General features: G+C 40.6%; 1 long non-coding RNA gene across 1 annotated transcript; it reads left to right on the top strand.

Annotated features, from left to right (window-relative positions):
- The first annotated feature begins 236 nt into the window (after positions 1–236).
- On the top strand, positions 237–11,207 carry LOC126084121 (uncharacterized). Its single transcript, XR_007518948.1, has 3 exons — positions 237–891; positions 4,457–4,525; positions 8,873–11,207. It is a non-coding gene; the product is annotated as an uncharacterized LOC126084121 (long non-coding RNA).
- Positions 11,208–12,353: the final 1,146 nt, after the last annotated feature.

Raw genomic sequence — 12,353 nt, 5'->3', positions numbered from 1 at the left:
CCTATGAGATTCACTTGTCATGAATTAGGTCACCCCATTTCTTCCATCAGCCTCTGACTCCCACCCTGAGCCTCTCACACTTCCTGGGCCCTGTTGGTGTGGGAAACCATTTCCTCTGGTGACAAGGGGACTGTGGTTTGGAAAACACCATCAGAGGCTAGTCAAGGCCAAAGGCGGTACTTTTTTTTTTCATGATTTTCAAAAAGATATTTGGTTCAGCCTTTGGGTATGTCTGTTTTCTTTTCCTGTTACTGCTGAGGGTAAACAAGATCTACAAGATACCATCTTCCTGGAACTGTTGAGAGAGAGAAGATCCAGTTAGACTCTGCCAACACAGCAGAGTGTATGGGAACAAGAAGTGCTGACTTTGTTCTATGAAGCAATAAGGAACTACAGTGAATCACCAGGTGGATAAATCAACGTGGGGGAAAAAAAAGGGGGCCCTGGGCATCGATTACTTCTCCAAGGAACTAAGAGGAGCAAAGAAAACTCATCAGAAAACATTTTAACTTGCAGACTCTCTTCCCAGCAAGGTATTCTTTGTTCCAAGTAGAAGACTAATTTGCTTTAGGTAATGCAGAGCATCAAACTGTGGAGTTCCCCAGCTTCATAAGATGCACGTGAAAGCTGGACAGTGAAGAAGAAAAACAGAAGACGAATCGGTTCATTTAACCTGTGGTGTTGGCAAAGAATACTGAATATTCTATGGACTGCCAAAAGAACCAGCAAACCAGTCTTAAAGGAAATACAAACTCCTTAGAATGCTCCTTAGAAGCAAGGACTTCTGCTCACTTACTTTGGGCACGTTGTCAGGAAAGATCAATCATTAGAAAAGGACATCATGGTTGGTAAAGAAGAACAACAGTGAAAAGGAGGGAAACCCTCAAAGAGGTGGGTTGACATAGTAATCTGTAGTACACAATTTCACATGTGGAACTGTACTTTACAGACTAGGAAGTAAACACAATTAAGCCATGTGTACCTTGCTTACTGTAAGCCTGTGCATGCCTTGTTTACTGGTTAATCCACCGTTGTGAAGACAGCACAGGACCGGGCAATATTTTATTCTGTCATACAGAAGGTTGCCATGAGTGGGAGCCAATTCGATGGCAACTAACAACAATAACAAAGAATTCCAACACTTCAGATGAGGTGAAAACCTCAGCAGTGGTTTTTCTGAAGCTGTTAGTGGTGAGGGGGTCAGAAGCCAAAACGAGGGCTTGTGTTTCCAAAGGTTTCTCCTTTTGGAAACTACCTGCAGCCAGCACACAATTGGGCTCCAGTTTGGTGGAACTGGAAGCATGGACCTCCCTTAACTCCACCGCACTCTACGCCGGTAAAGCAAATGTCCTGCCTGAGTCAGAGGTTCTGTAAAATTTGTCATATTTAGCCATTAACCCATTCATCCCCTTGAGCTCCTTCTAAGTGCAAGGTTCTGGCAATACAAATGTGAACAGGACGTCATCCCTGCCTACTTTGCTAGTACTTTTCTTCATAACCCTTAAATTTACTTGCTTATTATCTGTCTCCCACCATCAGATTGTAATCTCCACTTCGCTCTTTTTTTTCCTGCTGTAAACTTGGTGCCTGAATGAATCATTGCCATAATTAGATAAATATTTGTTATAGGAGTGTGGTGAATTAATGAATGGATTAAATGATTTCATAAGAATTCTTATTCCTGGACAAAATGCTAAAAAGAAAAGTCCGTGAGTTCCATCCAAAGCACATTTTGTTACCACTTTCCAAGAATTTTGTGTTGAAACTATTTATAAAAACAGGCTAAATGTAACGTGGAAACAACAGTATTTCTTGTTAATGAAAGCTCAACATGAATATGTAACAGAGCACTACCGAGCTCTCTATACACCTCCTTACACATTACTCATTTTGACGAATTTGAACTTCACTTGAATTAGCTATTGTTCGAATTTAGGCCTTCAGTAACTTCTAAATATAGCATCTGCCAGCTCAATAATGTAATTCATGTTTGAATTGTTTAAAACAGGAGTTCCTTGGCACAAGCCTGGATCTTTCCTAGGGAAGATTAATCGGTTTGCAATAATCTCTGCACATGTTCAGAGCCTGGTTGGCCTATATAGACATTTCAAAAGAAAGCGGACTTGGATTCTGAACCAAAGCAAACAACTCTCCAGTAATGATCCGTATGGCTTTGGAAAAAAATCTGGCCAACAGAGTCAGCCTCAAGAATAGTAGGTGTAAAAATTATTATGTAGAATCACTGTCTCTTGATGCCTCGATTTCCTTTGAGGGTATTCCTTTGGGTCTCAAAGAGTCTCAATCTTTTGAGTTTTCCCTTGTGAATACGGCAGAACTCATATACCTTAAGTCATTATTTGACAGTCAAATGTCTCCAGGGTCTGCACAAATACTATGAATTAGTGAAGCAGGTGGGTGTAAGACTACAGGAAGTTGGGGGAACTGTAAACTGTAGATGCCTAAGACACAGGATTTCTAGACAGTGGCAGCTTTAGACGTTTCATTAAGAAGGACAACAAGCTAGCTGGGAGTGGAGAGAGGTGGAGGATGGAGCTGCTTGAAGCTAAATTTGTGTAGGACTCTACATAAAATAAATCCAACATCCATTGCTCATCTAGGGGAATGGGAACCAAGTACTGATGAAAACTATATGTGAAGAATAACTGCCATTTCTGCTTACATCCCCTTAGCTACACCAAGCTACAAGAAATGTTAGGAATTATCATCTACATTTTGGGAGGCCAGGTACTGAGTTAAAAATCCTATTACTGTGGAAGGATACTGGGAGTGAAAGAGCAGTTTTGACCACAGGATACTACTGCAGCAATCCTGGTGAGAGATTACGGTAACGGAGGTGGTAAGAAGTGGTCCTATTCTGGATATAGTTGGAGAAAGACTGAAGAGGATTTGCTGATGCACTGTTGGTATTAGGGAAAGAGAATAGTCAAGGATCACAAAGGTTTTGGCTTCGGCAACTAAAAAATGAAGCTACTTTTATTGAGCAGGTTTGAGGGTGAGGATAATTAGGAGTTCGATTTTTTTCTAAATTCAATTTTGAAGTGACTATGAGACAGACTCCCAGGTGGAAAGGTGAAGAAGGCAGTTGGATATACAAGCCTGGATTTAAAGAGAACCATCTGCATAGATATGGTATTTAAAGTTATGAAACTTGACAAAAGCACCAGGGACTGAGCTTGTGGCACTCCAGTATTTAGAGGTTTGAGAGATGAGAAGGCTTGACCAGGAAGGAAGGCAAAGAATCAAGAGACAAGGGTTCGTGGAAGCCAAGAAAATAAAATACTTCTAAAGGGAGTGAGTGATATAGCATATCAAATGCTGCTGCCAGGTTGAAAGAAACGGAGATTGTTAATTGACCACTGAGTTTGGCAACATGAAGGTCGTTTGTGACCTGGACACAGCCTGTATCGATGGAATGGTGAGGACAAAAGCCTGCCTGGAATGGCTTCAAGAAACAATGAGATTAGAGAAAAGAAGACAGTGAATATAGACAAATTTTTTCAGGAATATATCTTTAAAAGTGAATAAATCTGTCTTGGAAGAAGTACAAGCAGAATGCTCCTTGGAAGCAAGGATGACGAGACTCCATCTCCCCTACTTTGGACATATTATCAGAAGGGACCAGTCCTTGGAGAAGGACGTCACCAAAAACCTGTTGCCATCAAGTCAGTTCCAACTCACTGGTAAAATAGAGGGTCAACGAAAAAGAGGAAGACCCTCAACAAGATGGACCTACACAGTGGCTGCAACAATGGGCTCAAGCATAACAACAATTGTGAGGATGGCCCAGGACTGGGCAGTGTTTCTTTCCACTGTACATAGGATCACTGTGAGTCAGAATAGACTCGAAGGCCCCTAATGACAAAATCTATAAAAGCTAGCAAAGAAATGGGTCGGTAGTTGGAGAAGGATATGGAGTCAAGTTTCGGTCTTTTTTTAAGATGGGCTATATTTCATCATAGGAGCCCTGGTGGTGCAATGATTAAGCACTCAGCTGTTAACTGAAAAGTCAGCTGTTCAAACCTACCAGCAGCTTTGCAAGAGAAAAGACCTAGCGATCTGCTCCCATAAAGATTACAGCCTAGGAATCCCTATGAGACTGTTTTACTCTGTCCTATAAGGCCACTATGAGTTGAAATCAATGGCACAGAGCAACAAAAATCTATTTTATCATGTTCTGTGGGTTGATGGTAAAGTGCCAGTATAGAAGGAAATTTTGATGATGGAAGAGGGAGGACAGAATTGCTGGAGTAATATCCTTGAGCAATGAGAGGAAATTGTGCCCAATGCACATATGGAGGATTTGGCCTTAGAAAGGAGCACAGACGATTCACCCAGAAGGGAAGGCAAATTATACATAAAACAGATGCAGGTAGGCAGTAGAAGAGATGGTGGGAGCTAATGATTTTTGATTGTTTCGATTTTCTTATTGAAATAGAAATCTAACTCATCAGCTGAGAGTGAAGAGGAGAGAAGAGGTGCTGAAGATTTGTGGCAAGGAGAGAAGGTATGGAATTGCTATGTAGGAGACTGAACAAATGAATGGATTATGGAAATATAGTGAGATTGTGGGACAGCACTATGGACCAATTTTAGGTCAGTGATTATGAATTGAAAGTGAACCTAGCCACAGTTAGCTTTGTGAGTGTCAGAGTAGGTAAAAAGTTAGATGTAACCAGACTGGGGTTTTTCCAGGAGATTATGAGAGAGAATCAGTCCCTGGGTGGCACAAGCCATTAAGTGCTCGACTACTAGCCAAAAAGTTGGTGGTTCAAACATGACCAGTGGCACCTCAGGAGACAGGCCTGGCAATCTGCTTCCAAAATATCACAGCCTTGAAAACCCTATGGAGCAGTTCTACTCTGCAACTTGTGTCAAATGGGTAGCTATGAGTTGGAATCAACTAGATGGCAACCTACAGCAACAATGTGAGCAAGACAGAGAGAATACGAGGCAAGAAATTAAGAGTGTATTCAAGGAAGTCATAAGAAAGGACCATGAGTCTAATCTGCATTGAAGGGGTGGTGGTAGGGAACATAGTAAAGTCTAGGATTCCATAGATCAACTATAGCCTCTCTTGCGGGGGGGAGGGGGATCCTGGCAAATCGCAAAAATAGACATTGCTACTTTTAACATTCTGTATTAGAGAATGTTGGAAACCCTGGTGGCGTAGTGGTTAAGTGTTACTGCTGCTAACCAAGGGATCAACAGTTTGAATCCACCAGGCGTTCCTTGGAAACTCTATGGGGCAGTTCTACTCTGTCCTACAGGGTCTCTATGAGTCGGAATCAACCTGACAGCAACGGGTTTGGTTTGGTTTATTACAGAATGTTAAATGTCAGTAAAAATAAAACCTAAATTTCAGTGGCTTTAAAAACAAAAATCCCTTATAATAGGTTGATGGCCACTCTCCTCCACATAGTCATTTAAGGACCTAGGTTGATGGTCGTTCTGCCATCTTCAAACTGTGGCATCTGGAAGCCATCTAAAGCATTGTCTCATTAGTCATCACCCAGTAGAGGAAAAGGGCATATAGGAACAAGTGTGAGAGGTTTTTATGGACCAAGCCTGGAAGTGGCATATATCACTTCATTCAGAGTCCACTGAAGAGAACTTAGTCACTTCACTGCAGGAAAGGCTAAGAATGTCATCTCTCTGTTTGCCCAGAAAGAAGGGAAAATGAATTCTGGTAGGTAACTAGCAATCTCTATCACAGTTAGCCCAGTTATTACATCTGTCTCAAAGTCTGGGATCTTAAGGTGATGCTCAGATCTCTCCTTTAGTCCAGTTATGGTTCCTTAAGGACTGTTGTTATGTGCCATCAAGACGATTCTGACTCACGGCGACTCTATAGGAAATGGTAAGACTGCCCCATCGGGTTTCCAAGGAGCAGGTAGTGGATTCAAACTGTTGACCTTTTTGTTAGCAGCCATAGCTCTTAACCACTGCACCACCAGGGTTGCAATTCTTCCTACAGGATGACTTAGTATCTTTGAAGTGGATTTTATTACACTGGAAGAATTAGAGTAGGTTATAAGATTTATAAAAGAGCCAAGGGTTAGCTGAAATAGAATATAATAGAATATGACTGGATTTAGTTTTAACAAGTGCCTGATAAGGATAAAACTTAATTTGATTTGATCTGATTTTCAGCAACAGGAGTAGATGGGGGAGAACTAACTTTAGAAAGTTTTTTGGAGTTTTCCATTTCTGGAAGCCGAAATTTCCTTTGTTTTGAGAAAACTGCAAGATGGGATTTGAGAAAAAAATCCCAACAGAGAATCTATTTTACAGGAGAAAACACCGTGCCATTTATCTTAATATATTTTAGAATAAGATGATTATGTCTTGGTTACGACACAAATTTAGGTCAGGTATAACTTGAACGTGCTTTTGAAGAACTGAAGAAATATTTTTTTTCTAAATATGTAATTAGACTCAAACGGTGGTATCTACCATATAGTGTTATTCATGTTGAATAACCCAGATTTTGGTAAATACACTAACAGCCGTTACGATATTTTCTGAGCCACTGAGATTATACACTGTGATTGGAAGTGAGAGTTTTTGGAAATTCACTAAAGGAAGTGGAAGTCCTCACTGTCAATCGGTCTTGGGCAAGGAAGGATGAATAGATCTTATTCTGAGGATGGGGTAGCCTTCTTTCTCTTACTGATGCTAAAGGGTAGAAAGATAGAATACTAAAGAAGCTTAGGCATTTGGCTGTATAGAATTTGAACAAGTTTTTCTCTCCTGGAACACAGCACGAGCTAGACAGAAATGAGAAGTTTGGATTTTGGCTTGTGATTTTATAAAATAGTTTTAGTAGCACTTAATGTTTTGGAAACCCTGGTGGTGTAGCGGTTAAGTGCTACAGCTGCTAACCTAAAGGTCGGCAGTTTGAATCCACCAGGCGCTCCTTGGAAACTCTATGGGGCAGTTCTACTCTGTCCTATAGAGTTGCTATGAGTCAAAATCGACTCGACAGCACTGGGTTTGGTTTTTTTGGTTTTAATGTTTTGAACGGTAATACTGTTATCCCATATGTACTCAATAATGATTTTTTTCAAACTTTTTTGTATGAAAAACTGCATGATGCAAAATTACATGTTAAGGAATTACTATGAAGAAAATACTCTTGTAACCACCACTATGTCAAGAAATAGAACTTTGCCAGCTACCTCAGGGTCCTTCACTTACTAGATCCCTCTTTCCTAAAAGTAACCATCATCTTGATTTTTATTATAATCATTTCCTTAAAAAAAAAAAAAAATTACCCCACAATTGTGCATCCATAAACTCTGTACTTTAATTTTGTCTGTTTTTAAATTTGCCTTTTAAATGTCTTTTAATCTAAAGGGTCTTCCCTCACCCCTTCTTATCCCTTGCAAATTATTCATTGAAGAGCCTAGGTTGTTTGACCTGTAGAGATTCGTTTAATCTAGATTTTCCGGGTTACATTGTATGGTGTAGTTTAACGTGTTCCTCTCTTCTCTATATGTCCTGTAAATTTATGGTTTGATCAGGCTGAGATTTAGTTTTTTTGGCAAGACTGTAGGTGATACAGTGTTTGTTCATCGAGAGGCACATAATGTCTGGATGTCTCCCTTTTTGTGATGTTAGCAGCTGTTGTTGCACAATGCCTAGATCTACAAATTGAGTAGGGACTGCAAAGTGGGGATTATTTAACACAATACTATAACTTCTGGGAAACTTTCTGAAAGAAATAACCCAAGACTTCTGATTCTAGAGCTATGGTGGAGCAAATTAATACATATATTTGCATAATGTGTAGAATTTCAGGATAATATACAGTGATTTAAAAATGTGTGATTGTTGAATTCACATGAAAGTAAGAAAATGCCCAGATGTAAGAAATAAATAAAAAATGAAAATCCAGAATTGTAAGTCCAGATGATGTTACAAGTAAGTTCTAACTACTCTTCAAAGAATAAGTAATTCTCACCCTATACAATGTGGTTCAGAGAATACAAAGAAAGGGAGAGATTTTCATCTCGTAGTATGCCATGTGATAACCTCTATAGGTGCAGAGAAAGGATTTGGTAAAGTCCAATGTAAATTCATAATAGAAAACTCATAATATTTTTTTGTTAGTCTGAAAAAGGAAACATTCTGAAAACAAGAATAAACATTGTACTTAATGGTGAAACCAGACAAAGGTGTCTGCTATCCCAGTTTTATTCAACGTTATTCTGGAAGTCCTAGTTAGTACCTCCGAATATTAAGGGAAAGCAAGTAGGTGATTTATTAAGATTTTAAAATTGCACCATATAGTACTCCAATCATATTATTGGCTTAAGACTTCTAAGAAAAGATATGCTGCCCACCCTTGGAAAATGAGAGAAAATTGTTGCACTTAAAAAGACTGAGTTCTTCATAACTCAGAAAAATATTTGCTGTATTGTGAGATTTCCAGTGATCCATGAGAAAGTAAAGGGCAGAGGGTAGTAAACCTCCAAGTCAGGTACAGCTGCAAGTGTGATAGAGAGGACTGAGCAGGCAGAAGGATCACAACCCAGGCTGCCATGAGGGCAGGAGCATCATAGCTGGACACTCAAGTGAAGAACCAGAGCTCCAGTGCAACATCGTGTGGACCCTTCACCATTCTCCCAGAATCATGTAACCCCAGGGTTCTTGTGTGACGCAATGGACTAAGGGAAGGAGCCCCAGGAATGACCGAGGCACCAAAAGCTCATCGGGTAGAAAGATTTCTCAACTAAGTGTTCTGCAATCCCTATCCCCAACCCCACTGAGAATCAAGGCTATAAAAATTCTGATGCCTCTTTCTTGAGAAGGAAGCTTTCCTAAGAGCGGTCTTTTTTTTTTCTTCCAGGTTCTGAGTTCTCCAAGCTTTTCTGTAGTAGCTTTGGAGTATTGTTATACTCCAGTTCGACTCAAGGCAGCTGTATATATAGAAGAACAAAATGTTGCCCAGTGCCGTTTTCATGATCACTGGTATGCTGGGGCCCATCGTTGCAGCTATCGTGTAGTGCCTTCCAACAGAGGGGGCTCATCTTCCAGCACTATGTCTGACAATATTCTGTTGTGATCCATAAGATTTTCACTGACTAATTTTTGGAAGTAGATCACCAAGCCTTTCTTCCTAGTCTGACTTAGCCTGGAAGCTCTGCTGAAACCTGTTCACCCTGGGTGACTCTGCTGGTATCAGTGACATAACTTCCAACATTATAGCAACATGTAAGCCACCACATATGACAAACTGACAGATGGTTAGTGACTTGTGTGTTGCTATGATGCTGGAAGCTATTGTGTGATTAGCCAGATACATAAAGTTTCTATCTAGAAGAGACCTTTGGGATCACCTATCCTTCATTTGACATATGGACCACTAGGAATTTGGCCAAAGTCAGAGAGCAAGACAAGACTGTGGGATAACTGGGATGAGAATTCAGATCTCCTGCTTCCCAGCCCATAACTACATCCATCATACACCTTCCATTTCAGTAAAGGTAACTTGACCCAGTAAAAAAAGACAAACTTGACCCAGTAGCACATACTATTTCTAACCTCCTGATGTTGAGTGTCAGTTGCTTCTCAGTTTTCCTCAGACTTACGGAGTCACATCATGAATGTACAATATTAGAAATTCAGCAAGATGAATTCTTAACTTTGTGGCTCCGTATTGTCCACACATATGTTATTTCAATCCTCAACAGAGAATATGAGTTTCGAGGAACTGGTGAAATAAATCCTGCAGAGCCATTACATCATATTAACGATAACTGAGGGTAAACATCCATAGACTATGCAATGCCTCATGCAGGGTTAACAGCTTGTTTAAAGTCTTGTTTCCACCTCCCGCCCCTACCCCCCCAGGAAAGTATACTGAAAGGGAAAACAATTTACTTTCGTTTTCAATTGAAAAAGTAGGCAAACTTAAAATGTATTACTGTGTCCTTATGTCTATGCGTCTCCCGGTCATTTCTTGGGAAAACATCTACATGGCACCAGTAATTCATACATGGGTCAGAAATAGTGTTTCCAAAGTGACTCCCAGGGAATTCTGGTTCATTCAGATATTTTGTGAGAGCAGAGAGAGAGAGCTGCAGTCTAGAGTTTCCTCTTAGAGAGTCGCCGTGCTCATTGGCATATTAAAGGCTTTAGAAGTCCCCTTTGACCCATTTTCCAAATTTCTTTGATGTGGAACCCTTGTTAATGCCTTTCATTTAACATCCTCAGAACTCAAGTTCCATGGAACACCCTTGGAAAGTGCTGGTCTATGATTGCTCTCCAGGTGCTCAAAACTCTGGATGCGCGTGTACAATCATATTGACTGTCTATACCCTTTGCCGTTGAATTGATTCTAACTCATAGTGACGCTATAGGATAGAGGAGAACTGCCTCACAGAGTTTCCAAGGCTGTATATCTTTACGGAAGCGCCACATCTCTCTCCCACAGAGTGGCTAATGGATTCGAACCGCCAACTTTTTGGTTGGCAGCTGAGCGCTTAATCACCGCACCACCAGAGCTACTTTGGCTCTCTATGGAACCTCACAAATGCAGCTCTAGCTGTAAGCCCGTCACCAAGGCGACCTCCCAACATCAGCAAATTCTCTTCGGTCACAATGCGAAAATATCTTTCAACTTTTTCCCTTACTCCTGAATGTCTAAATTACTCTCTATGAGTATTGGCCATTACCATGGTTGAGACCAGGCCTTTGTGGAGACTTTCCTGACCCTCTAGCTCCTGCTTTCCTATTGCCCATGTCACCTTGGGCAGCAATCTTACCACTCACTCTGTGTCAACAAGAAATACTTATATGAAGCACTGAGAGTTCAGTTCATGGAAGACTTGCAGGCTCATAGCAAGTTGCTTTTCCCTTTTTCCTGTCTTTCTTTGCCTTCTCGTCCCCAGCCCCTCAAAAGAGACAGCTAACTCTTCCCCTTGTCATATGGGAAACTATTTTCAGTTTCTTGAGCGTGCTTTTAGGAGGGCTCATCTCCTAACCCAAGTAACTTATCAAAGTATTTCACCCAAACTCAAAGGGCATTCTAATCACATTTCCTTTTATCATTGTTATTGAAACTATGTAAGAATAAAGAGGAAAGCTGTCAATAATGGTGTCTATTTAATGAATGTAAGTTTCTTTCTTTCTTCTTCTCTCTGTTGGACTAGAGGCACTGTAATCAACCCTGGCTTCACATCACAGTCATGTGAGGGGCTTTGAAAATATAGATAATCTGGGTCCTACTTTTTGAGGTTGTGGCTTAATTGGTGGAGACCACACATCAGTTTTTTGAAGCATCCCAGACAATTTAATTGTGTACATCGATACATAGTCTCACTGATTTAGAACAGGAAGTCAGTGAAGGTAAAAAACACCATCAAGTACTAAACAACTAGAAAGAAGAAATGTTTAAATATTCCACAGATAATAAATATACCCGATTACCCACTGTACTTATCCAGCTCTGCAGATAGAGATTTCTTAATAGATATTCAGAAGAATGCAACAACATAGTAAATTATCACTGCTCTTGGCCATTGAACTTCAAGCTTGTGAGAATGAGAAAATAAATCTAGAACATTTAGGCTCTTTGCTTCTAGCTGTCATTTGCATGATGTTACCTTTGAAAATTTATAGCTGCGGCTGAATATACAACCAGCCCCAGTGTGCTCAGTCCAGGGTACTGGTGACTAACTTGCTATTCACAGGCTGATGTTGCAATTTGCTTATCTCAGAGGTGCTGGCAGATTCTAGCAGAGATCATTGATAAAGGTGGCCACAGCAGCATGCCAAGTGAGGTGGTGAACAGAGGCAATAGCGGTCAAGGCAGCCCGGGTAGACAAGAGGGGTAAGAGGTCCCACACCTTGTCTCTGTCCTCTGCTCACTGCTCTGAGCTGCCATCACTCCCATATCCTTACTTCTGCCTCAGGTGCTAGTCATCCTTCAAGACTCAAGACAAATGTCACTTTCTCAGTGATGGCTTCCCTCCCTTCTTACTGCCTCCCCAACACTTTGCTCAGACCTCCCATTGTATCATGTGTTTTCCTACTAGATTCTCAGTTCTCCAAGGGCAGCATCCCATATCTTAACTCTCTTTGCATCAACAGAGCCAAATACAATGCCTGGTACCAAGTGAGCCTCAAGAAATACGTCTGTGACATACAATCTGATTAAAATGTTGATGGTATCTATTGTCCGCCTTGGGTTGAGTATAAGAAATTCAATGTCCCTTACAAAACCACAGAGTCTACTTAAAAGATTGGTGTTAACTTATTATCGATGTGATAGACAGCAGATCTCAAGTTCTGCTTTAGCAATTCAGCAAACATAACTCTTTTGCTTT

The sequence above is a fragment of the Elephas maximus genome, chromosome 10 (assembly GCF_024166365.1).
Source record: "Elephas maximus indicus isolate mEleMax1 chromosome 10, mEleMax1 primary haplotype, whole genome shotgun sequence".
Taxonomy (NCBI): domain Eukaryota; kingdom Metazoa; phylum Chordata; class Mammalia; order Proboscidea; family Elephantidae; genus Elephas; species Elephas maximus.
This window is presented reverse-complemented; position numbering and strand designations above follow the sequence as displayed.